The following is a 21,631-nucleotide window of genomic DNA, read 5'->3' on the forward strand; positions in this document are numbered from 1 at the left end:
TCCCCATGATCCCATTTTTCTTATGTATTTGATGGAATAACAACCTGTCATTGACCTTGCAAGGAGGTCTAATCCCTCCTAGCCAAACTAGTACAGATGGCCTTTAAACCAAAGAATCTTATTTTGTCGCTTTAAAACGAAAAAAAGGGGACCGTTCACGATTGATTCTCGACGCGCCTCATTTGATGAAGCGCCGCGTACCGGAAGATTGCCCTGTCAGTACAGTAGGATGATTTCATTTGGCGTGCTTCCTCGCGCGCGTTTGACATCCGGCGGGGTTCAATCCACCCACACTTGTACACTCCACCGCAACCGAGCCAGAATGAACGGCCGGCGAATTCGAGTGTGAAATGGATTCAAGTGAGCGGAAAATGCGGTATTGACCGAACGGTTCTGATTCATTCGGCGAACCATTGTATTGATATCTTCCTCTCTGGTTTTCTCTCTCTCTCTCGCGCGTTCTTTCTCTTCCTCTCTATCTCTCGCGTTCTTTCTCTTTCTCTCTACCTGTCGCTGTAACCATTACTCTATTCTATTTTCTCTTTCTCCCTCACTCTCTCTCAAACACACTCACGCTCTTCCTCATGCTTTCATGACGCTCTCCTTTTATTTCTCTCCCCCACTCTCTCTTTCTCACGCACACATAGACACAATCTCTCTTTCTGTCTGTCACTCGATCTCTCTCTCTCTCTCTCTCTCTCCCTCTCTCTTCCTCTATCTCTATCGCTCTATGTCTCAACTCTATCCCTATGTCGACTATACATGACTTCCCCTCTTTCTTTCTCTCTCTCTCTCTCTCTCTCTCTCTCTCTTTCACGCTATTACTCATTTCTCTTTATTCCATTTCCCGCATCCTTACTTCTCTGAGATGCCTTCGAAGAAAAGAAAAACGGGATTCCATTTCTGGCCTTTCCCGTGCTTTCAATTGTCAGTAAAATCGAAATCTGACATTGGTCTCTCCTTTAACAAGCCTTTTCCCTCTCAGCATGAAACCTTATTTGATATTTGGTCATCACAACAGTAGAATCTCTCTAAAGAGAAGCTTCCTCATCAATATTTCGAATTATGACAGTTTAAAAGCCGGAGTATCTTCATATCTACAGAAGATGTAATGAGTGTAATGCAATTCAAAAATATCTATCATATAAAATGAAGAAGGCTTCTTAGGGAACATGTCATTAAAGGATATTATTTAATTAAACAGATAAATAGATTGGTATTGTTATGGCAGGATCATTCAATGTATAGCAATACCACGTTCAGGCACAAATAAGATGTTTCTATATATACTGCATTTGCATTACAAATCGTACCAAACAAAAATATAGTTAATAAGTAGTGATGAATTTATTGTACCATAATGTATCGTCATTCATTGACAAACTAATATCATGAGACTAATTAGAATAATTAGCTCTTTTGTGATTATTTGCTTTCTCAATAAACCTACCTATTAAATTATTTGGACTAAATTCTGCCTCTTGTCCTCTACTCTATTTTATATAAAAAAGAAAATGAATGGGAGATTTATAAGAAAAAAAGGAGAGATAAGAGAGATGAGAGAGCAAAGGGGGAGGGGGAGAGGGAGGAGATGGGGAGGGTGGAGAGAGGGAAGGGGATTTAAAATCGATCCCTCTTTAGTACACGGAGTCGATTACCAGTACCTTGCTTTCGCTTACTTTATCTATTTGATAAGACGAGTTTGATCGCCCCAGCCTGCCCCAACATAAAATAAGTACACTTCAATGGCTGGATTTATGGAAGGCTGATAATAACATACTTTTTTATTACTAGCGAGGACATAGTAGCCCTTATCCCAAGTGATCATGGACAGTTTAGAATGGCCAGTTTATATCGAAATACGTTTGTGTACAAATTGATATTACTATGCCATAATAATTGTGTGGGCGTATGCGTGTGGGTGCGGTCGAGGATGTGCGTTGCGTACACTTCCCCATAAATCCTTTGTTTCGCAACAATCCAGAGACCGAGCAAATGATGGCATTGAGGCACACATTAAACCTGCACGTCAAACAGTCGAGTTTTTTCAACATGAACAGACGCATAGGATATTGAGCTAATGAGGAACAAATTGGAAACAAATAACCAGGCAATTAATAACTGCTTGACTGAGAGATAGGAACTGACAGGACCCGTTCGGAGCATATCCCTGGCGATGGGATGTGATCCCATACCATGAATGAACAATTATCCTGGACGTCAGAGACGCAAGGTGGACATGTCTATACAGAGATTTTCAACCTTCAATCTTCAAGTTTCAAGTTCAAGTTTATTTTGTTTCACATTTCACAAAAAAGAATGTACATAATTGACAAAATTAGAACATAGTATGAAAAAGTGTCACATTATATAATCGATTCTTTGAAAAGACGTCGAAATTAATTGTATTGAATAACCCATAATCCCTTCATTAAAGGCATTGTTTGTACTTTTCATGTGGCATTCACTTCATAGCAAAAAACTATATCACTCTTACATTCACATATTGAAACACTTATGGGGCGTTGCAAGAAAGTTGCGATTTAAACTGATATTTGCAATCGATTGCAACTCAAGTTTTTCTAGCAACGCCTAACTAGGCTCCTAAATTTCCTAGGATTTTGTTAGGATTAAAGTTTTAACAATTAAATTAAGTTAACTATAGATCTAGCTGTTATCCCCCTCTCTCACTCTTTCTCTCTCTCTTACTAGAGGGGCGTTGCCAGGAAGTTGAGACTTACGCTTGATTTTGAGGATTTGCAATTGATTGCAACTTTCTTGCAACGCCCCATATTAAAGTCTAATTACTGTATCCCAAATCATAGAAAGGAGTTCATTTCTTACGAAAAGCGACATTTCTGTATACCACATGACAAATAAATTAAGAAAGAAGTGCGTGTGTAGACACAACCTTTCACAACGATCTGACTGGATTGAATTAAATACGATTTCATTCCCAATTACATGATACATCCATGCCCTTGCATCATAATCAAGCATAAACATTATTCCAAATACCATTTAGCGTGTTCGGTCGATACGGCCAATGCACTTTTAGGCGCAAAAGACATGGGTACGCACATACAAACATTTCAGTATGCAATGTGTTTGCGTACCTCAGCTCTTGAACAACTAATGTCCGATGCCAAGGGATGCTTTCCGAGTGCATTATCACGGTTATTACTTGCCCCAGTGAAGACTAAGAAGGCAATTAGCTTATACGCCAGCGCGGTTCAACTAAACATCTTACCTGTTCATATTGCATTCGTGTTGTGTACGATGTAGCCCTCAAAGACGGCGTCAATCACTGACGCAACATGCCAACGCCAGCAAATAACTAATTTATAACGGGACGCAATGACCTTACACTCCGTCTTACAAAATACTTATGTTTTGAATGAAGATAAATTTGTTGTTAAAATGTAGTTCTCAACGACGGCGTCGGTCACTGACGCAACATACCTACGTCAGCAAATTACGCCTCACTGTCAACGGGACGCAATGACCTTACACTCCTTCTTACAAAACACTTGTATTTTGAATGAAGATACATTTATTGTTAAAATGAAGCTCTCAAAGACGGCGCTAGTCCCTGACGCAACATGCCCACGTCAGCTAATGACGCCTCACTGTTAACGGGACGCAATGACCTTACACTCCTTCTTACAAAACACTTGTATATTTAATGAAGATACATTTATTGTTAAGAATTAGCCTTCTATTGTCAGGTGACCATGATTAACTCATTTTTTTTCTGTCCTGAATTACTACACAGAACCAGTAAATTCTCTTGCCTATTCTGTTCAATTCATGTGACTTTCATAGTCATACAGTGAACAACTAAATTATACATACTTTTGCAAATTTAATGTCTTTATAAACTCAAGGATGAAAGGTAGATTGATTGAATTAAGGACTTAAGTACTTGTCACATTCTCAAGAAACAAAAATCGGGACACATCAATTTTTCAAATACTGAAAAAATTAATAACTTGGTAAGGGTATGTGTGATTAATCTGTTAAACTGTAAGTACTTCATACGGTATGTGGAGCGCTGGTTCAGCCTTTTAAAACGCGAAACCACTCAAAAATTAAAAGTGTCCATTAAAAGGGCGACCATGCATATTATATTCATGACGTTTGTGATAATTTGAGTGTTATAATTCAAGTCTCAGAAAGTAATTTTCATTCGGTTGCAACAAATGTGCTAATCATGACGCCCTGGTTCGTCAGAAAACCGTCAACTTAGAATGAACAAAGAAGAAACAAAACGTTGGGTGTAGTGGTTAAATCGAAAATGAATTACAACGCTGGCAGGAAAATTATTCCTTAGTAATTGCGCTCTATTTCTGGTTATGCCAATCTGAACCGCATTATATCTTGACAGCTTCTTATACTAGTGTCACGCTCGAGATGTCTAAATCTTGAAATACTGCAAGTATTTTACATCCCGTCGGGGCGTAGTCATCCAGAAAGCTGTACTTCAACATGATTGGTTGAACTCCGAACTATTTAAAATGCATGTCACATGTAAAATGGTGTTAACAAAAAACAATGAAAACATGGTGGACATCACATTCACTAATGGGCATAATCTGTACTTCAACAATGATCAGTTGAACTCCGACCTATTTAAAATTCATGTCACATGTAAACTGACGTACAAAACAATGAAAACATGGTAAACATCACATTCATTAATGGGCATAATCTGTACTTCAACAATGATTAGTTTAGTACTCCGAACTATTTAAAATGCATGTCACATGTAAAATGGTGTTAACAAAAAACAATGAAAACATGGTGGACATCACATTCATTAATGGGTATAATCTGGACTTCAACAATGATTAGTTAGTACTCCGAACTATTTAAAATGCATGTCACATGTAAAATAGTATTAACAAAAAACAATGAAAACATGGTGGACATCACATTCACTAATGGGTATAATCTGGACTTCAACAATGACTAGTTGAACTCCGAACTATTTAAGATGCATGTGATATGTAAACTAGTATCCAAAACAATGGAAACATGTTTGGAATCACATTCACTAATAGGCATAATTCCTCTACCAACAAAGTAAAAGTTCAACGTGGTTTGGACAACAATTTATAGTTCAACTTCCTTGCTCGTATGTTATTTCTACCCAGCTACTATAAAATGTCAACCAAATCATTTTGTATGTATGATTTCTTTGTATATCTTGATCTTTCGTTTCGGATGAGAGTACTTGATGCCATTCCTAGAAATCAAGGTGACAATAAAATTATTTGGACGAAACCTTGAAATTATATCAGGTGCATCGTTTGGTATAGGAAAAGTGTTCCATGCTAAATGGTTATTTACTCTTCTCATAATTTGACATTTACTTAAATGAACCTCCTTATTTATATCGGGTATATTTTGTCTCCACAGAGCTTGTTTATAGTGACAAATGACAATATTTTGTATAAGCTAGTAAAATCCTTGCTTCTGATAGGTTATCAGCAGATTCGTCAATGATTTTTGTCATTTGTCATTGAAAAAGGGGGGTTGTGAAACAACCCCCGGAACTCTACGTTATCTTTAAGAACAAGGGGGGAGAAGTTGTTTTATGAGAGAAGGTTTAAGTTCGAACAGTCATGTTGAAAAGTGCACCGAGAGAATTCACGCAATAAATCAAATGAAGAAGTGTTCCTGAATTCATTTGAATCTATTAAGTCCAATGTACCTTACTCAAATGGGCAGCGATACGCTATCAACCAGGCCAACGAAGTTTACGACTTGCGATTCATTTGAGGCACTCGCCATGTATTCCACACGGTATAACTATATTCAGATATACCAGGGGGACGTTTCACAAAACTTGACATCAGTGACAAATGACAGTTTTTTTTATAAGCTACTGAAATCCTTGCTTTTGATTGGTTATCAGCAGATCTGTCACTTGTTTTTTTAAATTTGTCATTGAAAAAAGGCTTCGTGAAACACCCCCCAGAAGTCAATATTATGTTTGTTCACTTTGGATGGCAGCAGGGGGATAACGTTACTCAAAGTCGGATGTAATTTTTTTTTCTCGCTCTAGCAATAAGGTTATTGTCATCAATGAGTAATAACATTCGTGAATTACCTACACTCAATACACACAATCTAGTATTCTAACTTCAGGCTGAAATATGTGTTTCTCTCAATTATTTATTTTGTGTAAATCTACAGTGCGTATACAAAAGAATACCTAATTTGGTAGATTGTGAAAGAAAAGTTGTGAAATCGATCAGAAAAGGTTGATCATCTAGCATAGATATACTGCAAGGTCCTGGAATCATCAAAATGATAAGAAATTTGACCCAGTCTTCGTAAAGTTACAAGCACTGTACACAGAGAGATGTATATGGGACTACGGACACGTGCGCGACACGTGCGTTTTTATCTCTCAAATACCAATAGATAAACCTATTTACCAAATATATCAATTAGTAGGCGGTTTCCCGGTAGTTTTTTTTAGCATCATGTATTATTCAAAACATATTCTTTCACATGATTGGTAATAGGAGCTTCCATTTCACTTTTTGAAATTGGGGCGTTTCCAATTAACCTTTACCTTTAAGGCAAGCCCTGACATGGAGCCTTACAAATGGACATTTTTGTTTAACTTGAGAGGCTATCCTTATTTTCATGAAACTTTAATTTCACAAGCAGTATATTTTTTTAAAAGCACGTTATTTTTATTCGGGTCAAGGTCTAAATATTGCCATTCTGCGACAGAAATTTCGCAATAACAAGCAGTAAAGAGTTGTAAGTTGCAATAGTCAATTGGGGAAATGTCAAATCGAAATTTTCCATTACACCTAAAAGCTGATGGTATAACACCATCATAGCCCGTCATTGCCAACATTTGTTGACCTACAGTCAGTCGATAGGTAACGATTGACCAATGGAAAAATTACTTTTCTTACCGCTAGACAGGAATCGTGCACAGATATATCATACGATAACAGGTTTTGTGACATACACACAATTAATGTGAATATGCAACACCAACAGTGGCCAATTATGCAGGGGAAAGTTGATGGTATAACTGGTTAAAAACTTACGTGGCATTTTGCCACGAAAAAAATGTCAGTTAGTTGGCGATATCAGTAAAAGAAGAGTGAGAACGAGAATGTGTGTGGTGTTTAATAGGAATATGGCTAATATTGCCTTTTAAGATTTTTTTTTTTTTTTTTTTTTTTTTGGGGGGGGGGGGGGTGGGGGTGGGGTTAGATCTTAGGTAAAGAAAACTATCACCACCATTATGAACATCATTGTACTGTATTTTTATTGATTTTTCAATTACTAAACTGGCAAGAAATGGAACTACTATTCGACTATATTTCAATGTGAATACTTAAAATAATGTGCAAAGCAAACAATGTGAATGCCATACAATATAGGTATGAACTTGATCGTGATACGAATATTAATGGCGTAGCAAGGGTTCAGTAACTGAGGGGAGAACAATGGGAGAGGGAGAGGTTATAATGGTATCACTGGCCAGCATCGTAGTTGCATAGATGGATGGAATAAAAGAGAACACGGCAAACGAGCAAGTGGATGATGTCGTAATACTCTCCCTTTTTTAGACAAAAACAGAATGGCCAAAATTGGCAGTAAATCGGATCAATTATAAACAAAATATTAATGTTCTAAACATGAGATCATTAAGTCTATGCTCATTATCAATTTGGATTTATTCGGTGGATTGTAGCGTAGTCATACACAACTCTTCCGTTAGTCATGTACAACAAATATCATTAATTTCTGCTGTTCTCCTATTAATTCGTCTTCTCCCTTTGAGGCACTACTCACATCATATTAGGAATAGTATATCATTATAGTTATTATACAACAATTAAGGAAGTTTTCCGGCACTACACGACAGTAACATAACCGATTAAGCCAATTTGAAATTCCCATGCCAATACCGATTGCCAGAAATATCATAACTCTCTTATTTGCTGTCAGATTTTTCTTCAAATCTTCTCCAGTCGGCTTCTCCGATTTGTTTCTCCATTCATTTCAGGTAATTAGCTATTGAGGTTGGATTATCCTTCATTATATCTTTTCCTTTCTTCTCTCCTGTTTTTTCTCTATTAGCCATTTTGTTTTGATAATTTCCGCCCTCATATTGGTGGGGCACGTACTCCTGCCTACCCCCCCCCCCCCATCCATTGCGTAAATATCTATAACTGGAATATGATTTGATTACTTCCAGAGCTATGGGAAAGCAGATGGTATACGTATTTTACTCAAGAGAACTTAGTCATCTATAAAAAGGCAGGATGGCCATGAATATGAAACCACAAATTCCATAAAAGAATAGAAAACGAAAGTGAATGACCATGATAATACTAAAATGTACAAATAAAGAAAAGTAAATCAATTATAGGAATATCATTATATTTCAATGCGCTAGGGAATTTGAGCATAATCCAGTTTCTTATTCTCCACCGGATTCGAAATTGCAATTGCTAAACAAAACACGCACACGTTGGGAAATTAAAAATATTGATTTAAAACACTGACGAAATCAGAACGAGTACCAGAATGACGTCACTCTTATATCTTGTCTTTTAAAGAAAAGCTTGACCGACGAATATCATGAACAAAACGCCACTTGCAGTATCAATAGCGCCAACGAGCTCAAGGAGAGGGAATCGGTCGAAGAAATTAAATCGGTATGACATGCATCGATTTAGGTTTCACGCCCTTTGTGAAATGGTGATTTCTTTTGGTATAACGTCTTTTCCATCACATGATCAAGAAGAAGGAGAAAAAGGAGAATAAGAAGAAGAAAAAAAGAGAAGAAGACAAGACGGAGAGAAAAAAAAAGAAGAAAAACAGGAGAAATTGAAGATAAAGAAGAAGAGAAAAACGAAAATATACGATTAAGATGACCCGTTAAACTAAATTTGTTCATACGAGAGGATTCCTGATTCGAACGAGCGTTGCCTTTTTCATGAGGAAAACGCTGTGAATACTAATTGAATAGTGATCAAAATTGACATTAAACCTAAATTAAAAAATAGAATTACCTCTCGCAATAACAAAATCTTAAACAGGAAGTTAAAAAAGTATCTGCTCTTACATGTAGACGAAAAGTATATCTTGCGAATACTAATATTTGAAACACGATTCCGTGAAAATTATGAAAAACATGTACAATTATATGGGCACTTGTTAAGAATTGAGTTCTTACATTGCTAAAGCGCCATAATCATAATGGCAGCCATGCGAAAGCCGGGTAATAATTATGGGAAACCTGGGTCTCGTTTCACAAAGCCTTTTTTCAATGACAAATGACAAAAATCGGTGACAAATATGCTGATGACCAATCAGAAGCAAGGATTTCAGTAGCTTATAACAAAAACTGTCATTTGTCACTGATGACAAGTTCTGTGAAACGCCCCCATGGAGTGTTTAGTTTATCGCTGTCTGACAGCCATGAGCGCCATACTAGAACCCACTTTTTCTATTATAACAACAAACAAACAAAAGAAACACTTCAGGATTTTTCTGCGACCACCAGCGCCATGATGTATCATAAATGTTCCAGGTATGAATATTTAATTCATTAACCTTTACGACAGCAGTTTAATCTATTGACAGTCTATAATAAGCCGCCTGTGAACCACTTAAAATAGCCCTAAGCACATTAAAAAGTATTTATAGGATCACAAGCATGACATGCCTGATGAATGACGATGTATTCTTCGCTGATCAACAAACAGATTATTAAATGTCAAATTTAACGTATGCTGCGACTGCCACGTCAATCTCATATTTTTTGCAATTAATAATCAATCGCTCTGCTGGGGGGCTTGCCGCCATGTTATGTAACACTCCCTCATGAACAAGAGCTTAGAACGTCAACCTCCCATGGCAGCGATTAGCGGTATGCGTGAAAGTGAATATCGATTAGCTGACGTTATGAATTATATTTGTAATTTCCATGCATTCAAAACAAATTTGTAGGTCGGCCGAAATATTTATGTAGGAAAAGCATAAGCGTAGGTGAACATAGGGGCCATGCCTCCTCTAGGGTAAAAGGTCATCCGTTGAACTAAAGGGGTCAAGACCTGGACCCAACCCCTGGTATTGAGCGTGCGCTCGTGCGCAAGTGGGTATGTTTGAATGTGTAAAACCATGTGACTCTGTGGCCCGAATTCACAAAGGAGGTTTGTGTACGTCATATGACGTGTTTTTACAAACCAGGTTTGTAAAAAAAACGCATAAAAACGCGTCATATGACGTACATAAACCTCGGTTTGTCGACAAAATTCCTTTGTTAATTCGAGCCTGTATGTCTATATGTCACCCCTTATCAGCCTCCCACACCCAGTTCAACAAGTTTGAGTACGACATGCATGTATACATGTTAAAGGCACACATAAGCCAGTTTCACACCGACAGTACATGCATGATGCTTTGTTGGCACGCCAATACCTTACAAACGTAACAACAATTAAAATACCACCAATCCATCATCCATATTCATGATGTTTAAAACATAAAAACCACAAAATGCGAGCGAAGCCGCTATCTCCCACACACCGCACTAGATTGATTTTTTTTAACTTCTGTCAATAAAAGTTAGTTTTACTACGAAGTTAATAATATGTTAAGTGACATGTTGTCCTCAGAAAGACCTCAATAGCGGGGGCTGACCGATCAACACCATAGTCAGTGAACTTAAGATTCAATGAAAAAGAGAGAGAGAGAGAGGGAGAGAGAGAAAAAAACCAGTCCAACTAGAAGTAATCGACTTTTACAGTAAAGAAACCATCTCTTTTCGTAACGGAATAAACCAGTGTAATCCAATTCCAAATCACTCCAAAGAATATTTGGCATAGCGCCCTTTCCTTGCAGTTTAACAGTAGCTTAACCAATGACAAAACACTCTAAAAGCATATGTTTTAACTGGTCTCTGACACAATCTGCCGTGACAAAAGTCCGTTCTGATAAAGGCAGAAAAATGGACCATTGCACTAGTGAGGAAACTCAGGTGAAAGATAAGAAAAGTTATTGCGTATGAGGCAGTAGAATAGAAAATAAACAAAACATAAATTATTACGGGCATTTTCTGGTGGTCATGGTGCGCCCCTTCCCAACTCCAATGAGATGAATGACGTTTATGAGTAATAATACCCGACAAATAGGAGAACGGTTCGCAAGGTTTATTAAAAAAAAAAAACAACACGTAAATAGTTGTCTCCATTACAAACTGGGAGGGCGGTGACCTGATGTAGTTATCATTGGTCATATATGAACAGTGATGGAAGACGTCTTCTGGAGGGCCACATGAGAGGTTGTTTGAAGGATGTTGAAACCAAACTTTTTAATCATCAACTGGGACCTTAAGATGGTCGTCTGTCATATGAGGGCATGTATGGTCATAGCAAAGACCTTCCTGGGGGTGTTTCACAAAGATTCTAAGTCGAACTTATCTCTTAGTTGGACTTAAATATTATGGAGAGCCATTTGTAGAATTATAATGAAATATATTCAAAAGCGAAATTTCAAGTATTTTAGACTTTTTATATATTCCACATCAAGAACATGGAATCTCCTTGATAATGGAAAATATGAATAATTTAAATCAACATTTTATGCCTTGTAAAATAACTTTTACTTAATATTGTCAAGGATGCTAACGGCTGTCCATAATTGTTAAGTCCGACTTAGAGATAAGTTCATCTTAGGAACTTTGTGAAACACTCCCCTGGTTTATATTTGGCAAGATAGTCACCAAGACCTTGTTAGGAAGCTAAACGGAAGTCCAATTTCCGCAATCGGAAATAACTTCAGACGAATAAGCAAAGAGCAGACTATTGGTATCACATCCTTACATAATTGAAGTTTGGCCATCATTTTTTTTAATTTGGGGCTCCCAACAATTAAGAGGGAATTTAAGAACAATCTTTACATTGCCATTTTAATCATCCTATTAAATCCCTTTCGGTTCCTTTAAACATATTTTCGCAATAATCTGTGCACAATGAAAGTTTCCATGGGAAATGCAATATGTTGCCATTCTCCATCGGGAGGGGGGAATTTCACAAATAATTTTTCTCAAAGATTTCTTGTGTCAGTACCTTAACACGACACGATACAAAGGACTATAATTACGTTGACAAATAATCATGAATATATTATCTCCAATTCTGGTCACGAAAAGTGTTTTATCGATTTCCATGAAGGAGAGCAAAGAAAATAGAAGTACATGATTCATTCAGAAAGTTTAACCACGTATCCTGTTTTTTCATGTTAAACTAATTGAAAAATGCAGAAAAGGTTATGAAAGGGCACATACTCCAGGTCAACAATTTTCACGAAAACTACCAATCGTCATGATATCAATTTGAATTCTACACCCATTTAATTTTATCAGACGTTCCAGTGACTTGCTTTTGCGACAACATAATTTGCAATTTAGACATTAACATTATCACCGATGATGTATCTTTGGCACTTTAAAGGGGGGAATCGGCACATTATAAGGAGGGGGGGGGGGTCTTGATGAGCTGTCAATGAAATGCAAAATTAAGAGGCAATTAAACAGTGGTGTTGTTTAGGAGTTATCGTATCAAATTATTTTATTCCTCCTCACCCCTTTGCATTTTCTCATTTATTCCCTTTTCATTTTTTGTCTCTTTTATGTATGCTATTCGAGTGAGGGGAGGGGAACATGCCCACTGCTTCCTTTAGCTACACCACTGATTACCACTTAGACGAAATTCTCGACCCCATCCTCATTACCGGATGCCCTTTTTAGATGAATCTAGTGTCATTTGTTCAATGGAACTATTCCGCTTTTTTCACTGAGTCATGTTAAGAGGAAAATGAATTGACAAAGGATACTGGTGAATCGAAATTCAATGGAGAGAAGAGCAAGCGACACTCGTAAATTGGTATGTCATCACTGGAATTAGAACATAACATAACGGAGCAAGGTCCGTTCGCATGCGACTGCCTTTTTCTTTAATAGCAAGGACTAATGCCCGTTGCTCACGAAGCGCACTTTTGTCTGACGTAGGACGACGTCAGCGACTGGCGCAAGCATTGACGCACCGTATATGAGGATGACATCGCACGAAGAATAATACATATACTCTTTAGAATCGTAACTAAGGTATTTCAATGTATGCATGTTTTATCACTGGGCACCAATCGTTTCATTCACCTGCTATTTATATAATGATATATCTATTAAGTGAATCGACTTAGCAAGCATTATTTGTTGCAATGTCAGGCAATCCTCTGGCAATTTTTTTTTTTAGAAGTCAAGAGAAAGTCTTTTCGAAAGGTATGCATGAAATTAATAAATAGGACTGTTGCAAAATTAATTGCCATCGGTTTTACTGAAATATTAACCTATTTGACAGCCAAGACAGAACCTCATTATACATTTCCTTTTTTTTCCTAGTACAATTTACCTAGTATAATAGCTTTCATTCAATTAAATTGCAAAAAAAGGATACTTGAAGTGCCCACTTGGGTACGAACAACGCTGACGCCGATTTCTCTACCAAAATAAACTTGGCTATGGGAACTGGTGCAATTCAAAGAAACGTGATGTCGGCATCCTGTGATGCATGTACTAGATACCTGATCTGCAGATACAACGAACTATAAAAGGACATTATGACATTATTGCCTTCAAGCATTTTTCGCACGGAAAAGGCAAACGAGAGGGAGAGAAATAGAAAGAGAAAGAGAGGGACAGAGAGAGACAGAGAGAGAGAGATAGACAGAGACATATACACAGAAATAGTAAGACAGAGATAGAGTGAGAGAAAGAGAGAGAGAGAGAGAGAGAGAGAGAAGAAAGAAAGAGAAAGAAAGAGTTAGAGAGAGGGAGGTAGAGAGCAGGAGAGAGTGAGAGAGAACACGATAAATAAGAAGTAATACGATCGCAATGACATTGAAGAAATTAACCCCAGGTAATATTAATAGCCTTGCTCATCGCTTTTTTAATTGTTCAAGTGACATATTACGTAATCCAAAACAATATTTGTACAATGCAACAGAACATCAAAATTGCCCATGGGTATGATGATTTCCTGGTGTCAAGCGATACATTTATAACTTTGTGATGCTTTTTGTAAGCAATGTATTTCTCAATTATCTACCTACGTCATGTAAAATTAGAAAGGCATGGTTTCATCCTCTCCCCAAAATAGTCTAAATTGCCCTAAAATATTACATTTGTTCCACTGAGCTGTAAGAATTATGAATGCTTAAAAACTACAAGTTATGATTTCGTTACAATCTCGTTTTGATTTCCCTTTCATTTTGCAAATACAGTTTAGTTTGACGTCTTAAAAAATGTTTGATTTTGTGCATTAAATTTTCACTTTCATCAAAGTTAATCAAGCGTACTTTTCGTCATTTTTTTTTATAAAACCACAAATCATCCTTTTCCACAATATACACATGACTAAGTCATTATCAAAATGAGTAATCTTTCAGTGAATCTTCGTGTGTCTTCTGCAATTTCAAATAATAGTTTTGGAATGCTTACAATTAAAGCGAAAATATAAGACACTCATGAATGGTTACCAGAATTAATACAGTTTTGCATATGCGTAGTAAGAATATGGACTATTGTAGATAGGCTAACGGAGTAAAGGTCATGCAAACTTAAAGATAAACTTCAGTTCTGGTCATGCAATTACACTGTGAAAGAAAAGGTGTGGAATGCATCAGAAAGAGTTGATCATGTAGCATGTAAGTATTGGTGTGCGCTGCAAGGTTCTGGAGTCATCAAATTCATAACAAATTTGGCTCAGTCTTGTTAAAGTAACAAGCACATTACACAGAAAGATCTATATGGGACAACACAAATGGTGTCGGGGCTAGTACTACTTGATTTCCTTATCTTTCTATGCTCATTACTCAGCCAGTATACATTTTCTTCCAAAATTGTTTGGCACATGACATTTATTTGTAATCTTGAACATTCAGTGTAAGTTTCGTTAGATTCTGTGAAATTGATTTTCTTTTTTTAACCAGAACTAAAGTTTATCTTTAATGCTTCAGACAAATTGTTATTACGACTGCTTCATCAAAAAACAAAAAATGTAAAGTGCTCTTGACTATAAACTTTAAATTGTGCATAATTGTAGTCTTTTTGGTTGGTTTGGTTTTTTTTTTTAAAAATCTTACTGGTAGAAGATGAGTGTGCTTGTAAGTAAGGAGCTAGTGAACTGATGGCTTTAAGTCCTCTCCGAGGGACTTGTTAATGGGGATTAGTTAGCGCATCGACTTGGTTTCGAACCCAGGACCTCCCGGTTACGAGACCGCTTCTCTACCACTGAGCAATCGCGCCTCCATCGAGTCAGAAGGGCGCTAGCCCTGTGTGAAATAATTATTATCATTATTTTGTATTATTATCATTATAATCATTGATAATATTATTGCTGTTAGTTTTACTATAGTTATATGAGTTAATGGGCTTCTGGCTCCAATAAGACGATAGACATTAAGTTTTTTCATAGTTCGGAAATGAAATATTCTTCACATGAAAAAGACATTGATGTCTGACGAGTATGATGCATCAGACATACTGATAATGACATCGCTATTGCTAAGTGCATTAGGCTCTGATATACTTTTACAAAGGCAACAAAGTTAATAATTTCTGTCAAATCCATTAAGTATTCTCCTCTTCACATGTATACACTTGTTATGAAACGAGGTATTTTTTTTCAATATATATATTTGAGTACTGTCTTGTCATTTCTATTCCTGTCTTTAGTTATCGGCTGTCGAATCACGTCTCCGTCAAAAAGATGAAAAATGCATTAGGAATTTTATGTTCATCACACACATGTACAAATTTCGTTAGAAGGTTTGTATTATTAACGAGATGTTGAGTTTTTTGGCGAGTGATTGCCATTTGCTTCTTTAGAAGGATTGCCATAAACATGAAGTCATTGATAGGAGAAAGGAAGGGAGAAAATAAGGACGACGGCTCAGCACGTGACCTGGCAAATAAATATGTCGGAGAGACAGAAGGGGGAGATCTAAGAGAAAGAGGACGTGTCAAAAATGACTTTGTTTACGACAGAGAGAGAGAGAGAGAAATGTGTGTGTGTGTGTGTGTGTGTTTGTGTGTGTCAGGCGCGGATCCACGGGCCTAATTCTTCCGGCCCGGCTATGGCAACCCCTTTGTGTAAAAACTAGATAAACTCAGTTTATCAGAAAAACTGTGTTTATCAATGATAAACTCAGTTTATCAACTGATGAACTGAGTTTTTCAGATAAACTGAGTTTATCAACTGATAAACTCTGTTTATCTGTTGATAAACTGAGTTTTTCTTGATAAACTGGGTTTATCAACTGATTAACTGAGTTTTTCCGATAAACTGTGTTTATCTGTTGATAAACTGAGTTTATCTGAGAAAAACAGAGTTTATCTGAGAAAAACAGAGTTTGTCTGAGAAAAACAGAGTTTATCTAGTTTTTAAACAAAGGGCTTGCCATAGCCGGGCCGGAAGAATTAGGCCCGTGGATCCGCGCCTGGTGTGTGTGTAAGAGAGAGAGAGAGAGAGAGAGAGAGGGGAGGGCGGAGAGAGAGAAATATAAATAGAGAGAGAGAGAGCGGGGAAACGAGAAAGACAGAGAGAGAGAGAGAGAGGGAGAAAGAGAGAGAGAGGGGAGAAAGAGAGAGAGAGAGAGAGAGGGGGGATAGAGGGGGTATAGAGGGGAGAAAGAAAGAGAGAGAAAGAGAGAAGGAGAGAATTATAGAAAGGGTGGGGGGAGGCGGAAGGGGGGGGGGAAGAGAAAGCTAGATATTGACAAGGAATAGTGAGGAAGAGGAAAGAGAAGGAGAAGACAGGTTCGAAGCATTGAAGAAGAATGACCACCATAAAGTGCATTAATAATTATCGTAAACTAGGACGGGGAACAAAATTGCAATTTTAGACAAAAAAATTAATAACCAATTTAACAAAAAACACATTAAATGCAATAAATTCACATACATGTCGAAAATGGTTGACAGCTCTCGTTATAACTTCGATTATATCCCTGACGATATAATTTTTACAAATTTCTTAAAATAAGTTGGAAAACCAGTCAGAGTAACAGACGTTCTTGACAAGTATGAAATTATTCATTAAACAGCAGCTAAGATGGTTGGTTAATATATTTCCCCGAGTGCAAATATGTCGAAATATAGAAAATAGTCGAGTGTTTTTGTTGCACATGACAGGTGTTTTGGCTCCAGCACTTCACGTTCGGTAGCAGAGTCAATACAATAAAAGGTTATTAAACACGGTAATGCTTGGTAACAAGACATTCTATAACATACCACTGTCGTCACAAGCGATTGACGAATGATAGAATGTTGCGGGAGAAAGTTATGTTTTAACTCTTTCCACGCCGCAGGTGGCAGATTCCACCTGGGAATTCGTTTGCCTATTGTGCTTGTATCCACAATGACTACCTTTTGTTGTCCTTACAATAGAAAAGAATGCCTTAGTATAAATGTTCATTCAAGTACGATAACAAAGGAGCGAAATCAACCCGCGGCAGAAGTGTGGTACGCTATGTCACTGAAACAGCTCCCGTAGAATTTTTGTGCCAAAGTTAATTTTTTTGTTTGCATTTTTGGATTCATTGGGGTCCAAGCTATCAAAAATTGATGGGGTTCAAATTTTCCCGAAGACACCAAATTTCCCTATTGCGCTTTATATAAGCCATTTTGGCGCCCAATATGGACCCCCAGGAAATGAAGGAGGGGTCTGAAAATTTGAAACCCCTTCATTTTTGGCAAATTGGGACCCTTTTGAAGTCAAAACAGCAACAAACAAAACAAAAACAAAACAAAAAAATCAATTTTAGCAAAAAAAAATCCTACAGGATTACATACCGCACTACATGTTCAAGAGCTTTGTAAGTCACTTATCACAATGTGCCAACATGGCAATGACATATTACATAATCCGTACAGGGTTCTATAGTCAATACAAGGCATCACGATGGACCATCCGTCTCTCAAGATGCTTCCAAAACTTGGTGACAGAGCATTCATATTATGATCTGCTGCTCCCAAAATGTGGGATAACCTTCTGCCTTTTCTTCTTCAAGATAATCTGCCTCCTTAAATATAGAAGATTCTTGCAGATGCCGTATATACTCGGCCTGCTTGGGCTGTGCAGGTGGACCAATACACCGGGGTTTCCCACTAATCTTATCCGAGTAACGGAGTGTTTTCCACTTAACATAGCCTGAGTCTTTGAAACAAGGGGCGGGGCAAGTTAACGCACAATGCAGAACTCTACCCAGAATTACAGGCAACCAGCAGTCTCTCAATACCTTCAAATGGGAAATATCTTGGCCGCTGCTCTGTTCTTTCGCTCATACAGAGAAAAGTACAAAGTCTGTCGATCTGAAATGTTGCACATACTTTCCTAAAGTCATCTTGTTGCTAAATATACATTTGAGATAAGTTTTTGAGGACTTGTAAACATGGCCCATTTCTTCACCCCTTATGTAACTTACAAATACTTTAACGAGTGTAAAAAAAATATAAATCATTTTCACCATTTTGATTATTGATATGTCCGTAAAACATTCATCTCAAAAGAAATGTATTTTGTTATATGAATATGTTTTGCACCATAATTTGAAAATACTAATCTTTCGAAAAAGGTTTCATGATGTACAGAAACCTGTGTGTGGATATGAAAAGGTAAGGTTCATAAAATGATGTTTATAAATGCAAATAATCCACTCTGGTAAATCCCTTCAAATGTCGGGATGACAAAAAATGAAATATCTTTAGGGACCGCCCACGATATTGGAACTTATTCTTTTACCCGCAATCTGGTAATAATAACGTCAAATGAATGATTATACGGTTGCTAAGTGAGGGGGCGAAAAAACATTTGCACAATTATCTTGCGTTAAATTTGGCACTAATAAGTTTAAAAACATATAACATGCTTCTGGGGACAAGAAAAGGATTATGACGACTGTTTTGTAGTTTTCATCTTGTTATTGTTAAATTATTGTTTTTCTTATCGATTTCTAATATTTTCCGTGGATTATGCTTAGATATGTAAAACCGCAGTAAACATATTGGTATTTTTAGTTAAGTTGTGTTTTTCTATTTCCTTGCTAAAAATACATATTTATTACGAATATAAAGAAGCCATAACTGAATAGCAATTTGAGGGCGGTTGGCTCATTTTTTTCTTCGCAATCCCGGAAATAATTATTACGTATTGAGTCCACATAGTTCATCTTTTTATGAATAATGCTAAATTAGCGACAACTCAAACCTATGAATTTCGGAACGAATGTTCAAGCGAGTTATGACAAGTACTTCTTATCCAAGATAACACGGGAATGCATTGACATTATTTTTCTAGGATTCTATATATCATGTCCAACTACTACAAAGGCTCTTGGACTTGCGTCTATGGTATACAGATTCTCTTTGATGACATGACGTTTATAATATATGTGAATATGCACGGTGTATAATATATATTACATGCATGTAAGATGCTTTAAAAAATCATTACAGAGCGCGAGCGAAGTAACATGTGAAAGTAATATGCTCTACTTCGAGGTTTCACCTGCTTTTCCACAATCGACAAAGTTACATCTCTTCGAACCATATATCTATATAAAGAGATCTTTCACGCGATATTTTTGCCTTCGTTATTTTGTCTGAGACCGATTCGCTACCAACATTACCTCCTGCCGCCAGTGTTTTGTCTTTAAAATCGTGGACACTTGACATATTAGTATTTCATCGTTCTGGAGAGATTGTTTTCCATACGTCTATTTAAAGACGTTAAAGGCCCACTCGGCTAGTAACAACATTGGAGGTGCGATGTACAGCCATCATAATGATGGATTAAGCAGGAGTGAAATAATGGATACCAGGAACTCTGCACTCTCTTCAGATATCCTAATATACTTTGGATCTATCGTCAAATGATTTTATCTCCACTTTTCCATACCACTTATGTTTTCTTGAGACTTTCTGAACTGGGCTAACGAGATTTCAATCCAGAATGGAACGACAGTCTTTTTCACTGCGTTCAGAAATAAAAAGTCGGCTTTCGTTCGGAGTATCAAACTAGCTTAAGTGGTTGATAATAGTTCGAAATACGGGCGTGTACGTGCAGTGGAAAACACCAACAATGTCGAAACAAGAAAAAGTGTACTCCAAATATTCATATAGTAGTAGTCTGCTTTGGAATGAAAGTAGAACAAGTTGAAGATAGATACAGGATTCCCATCAATGTGGAGCCTATATATATAGCCCAATCTAATTTTCCAACAGAGAATGAAAAGATAAATATTTTATACATAACTTGAAAATAAACGATTCCGTGAAACGTCTGAAACTGAAAATCATCGCCAATAGGGCTTTATTAGAAAATTGATGATTTTTTTTCTTCAAATATTAATAATTTCTAATAAAAATCACTTCCTGTAAAAAAAAAAGCCCCATCGGCGAAAATTCGAAGTTTCAGACTTCTCATAAGATTGTTAATTTTCAAGTTGTATATCAAATATGTATCCTTTCATTCTCTGTCAGAAGATTAGATTAGCCTATAATAAAGTTCACTTTAATGGGAATGTATTGGATAAGTTGAAACTAGATGCAGACGTGATTAGACAAAAGCAAGTCGAGACAGGATATAAATAAAGAAGGCAAAATATAAAAATACGATACCTTGAATATTCAAGATAACGCCAGGTAAAAGAATAAAAAATACGACATTGAGATTACCCTTTACTTTAGAGGTATTATTTCCATTATAACTTCAAAGACTTGCAAGCATCCCCCTCCCCAACAAAAAAACAAATTAAAAATAATAGGACAGACGGAATAGAATCAGAGCAAGAAATCTGAATTTCAAATTTACATCTGTCTGTAAAAAACAAAAAATATAGAATCACAATCCCCTCGTCTTAACCTAGTTTATTTTCTTCTTTATAAAATTGGTTCAACGCCCACTCCATAATGCGTGTCAGAGGTACAGATTTCATGATTAATATGTAAACAAGTATTGATGAAAATCAGCCAGGAAACTTAAAACACGAACGCAACTTTTTCAAAATATTAACTTAGGGCAATTTAAAAACCCTATACAGAGTGAGTCAGAATAAATGTCCCACTTTTTAAAAGTTGTATTGTTTGAATTATGAATATTTAATCGTGGGTTTCATGATGTGTCTTGATAGAGTTATCCTCCCAGTACATTTGGGTACCATTTTCATTGGAATCTCTGTACGCATGACTGAACATCAGAAATTCTTTAGAAGACTGCCAGATCTCACTTGCGCCAAGTTGCAGATTTTCAAAGAAAAGATGTATCTTAATGTACTGGGGGAATAACTCTATCAAGACATTATCATGAAACCCATGATTAAATATTCATACTTCAAACAATACGTTTAAAACTTGGGACATTTTTTCTGACTCACTCTGTAGTATGTGACATAAGAGATCATGTTCGAGTTACGTAACACGTCAGTGTAAGGTTCGTATATTTCAAAAGGTGACGTACATGGCGATATTAAAATAGTTTTTTTTTCTCGAAAGTACTTGCGAACATTTAGAGTCAGTTTGCCT

Source organism: Strongylocentrotus purpuratus, unplaced genomic scaffold (assembly GCF_000002235.5).
Source record: "Strongylocentrotus purpuratus isolate Spur 01 unplaced genomic scaffold, Spur_5.0 spur5_scaffold_17, whole genome shotgun sequence".
Taxonomy (NCBI): Eukaryota; Metazoa; Echinodermata; class Echinoidea; order Camarodonta; family Strongylocentrotidae; genus Strongylocentrotus; species Strongylocentrotus purpuratus.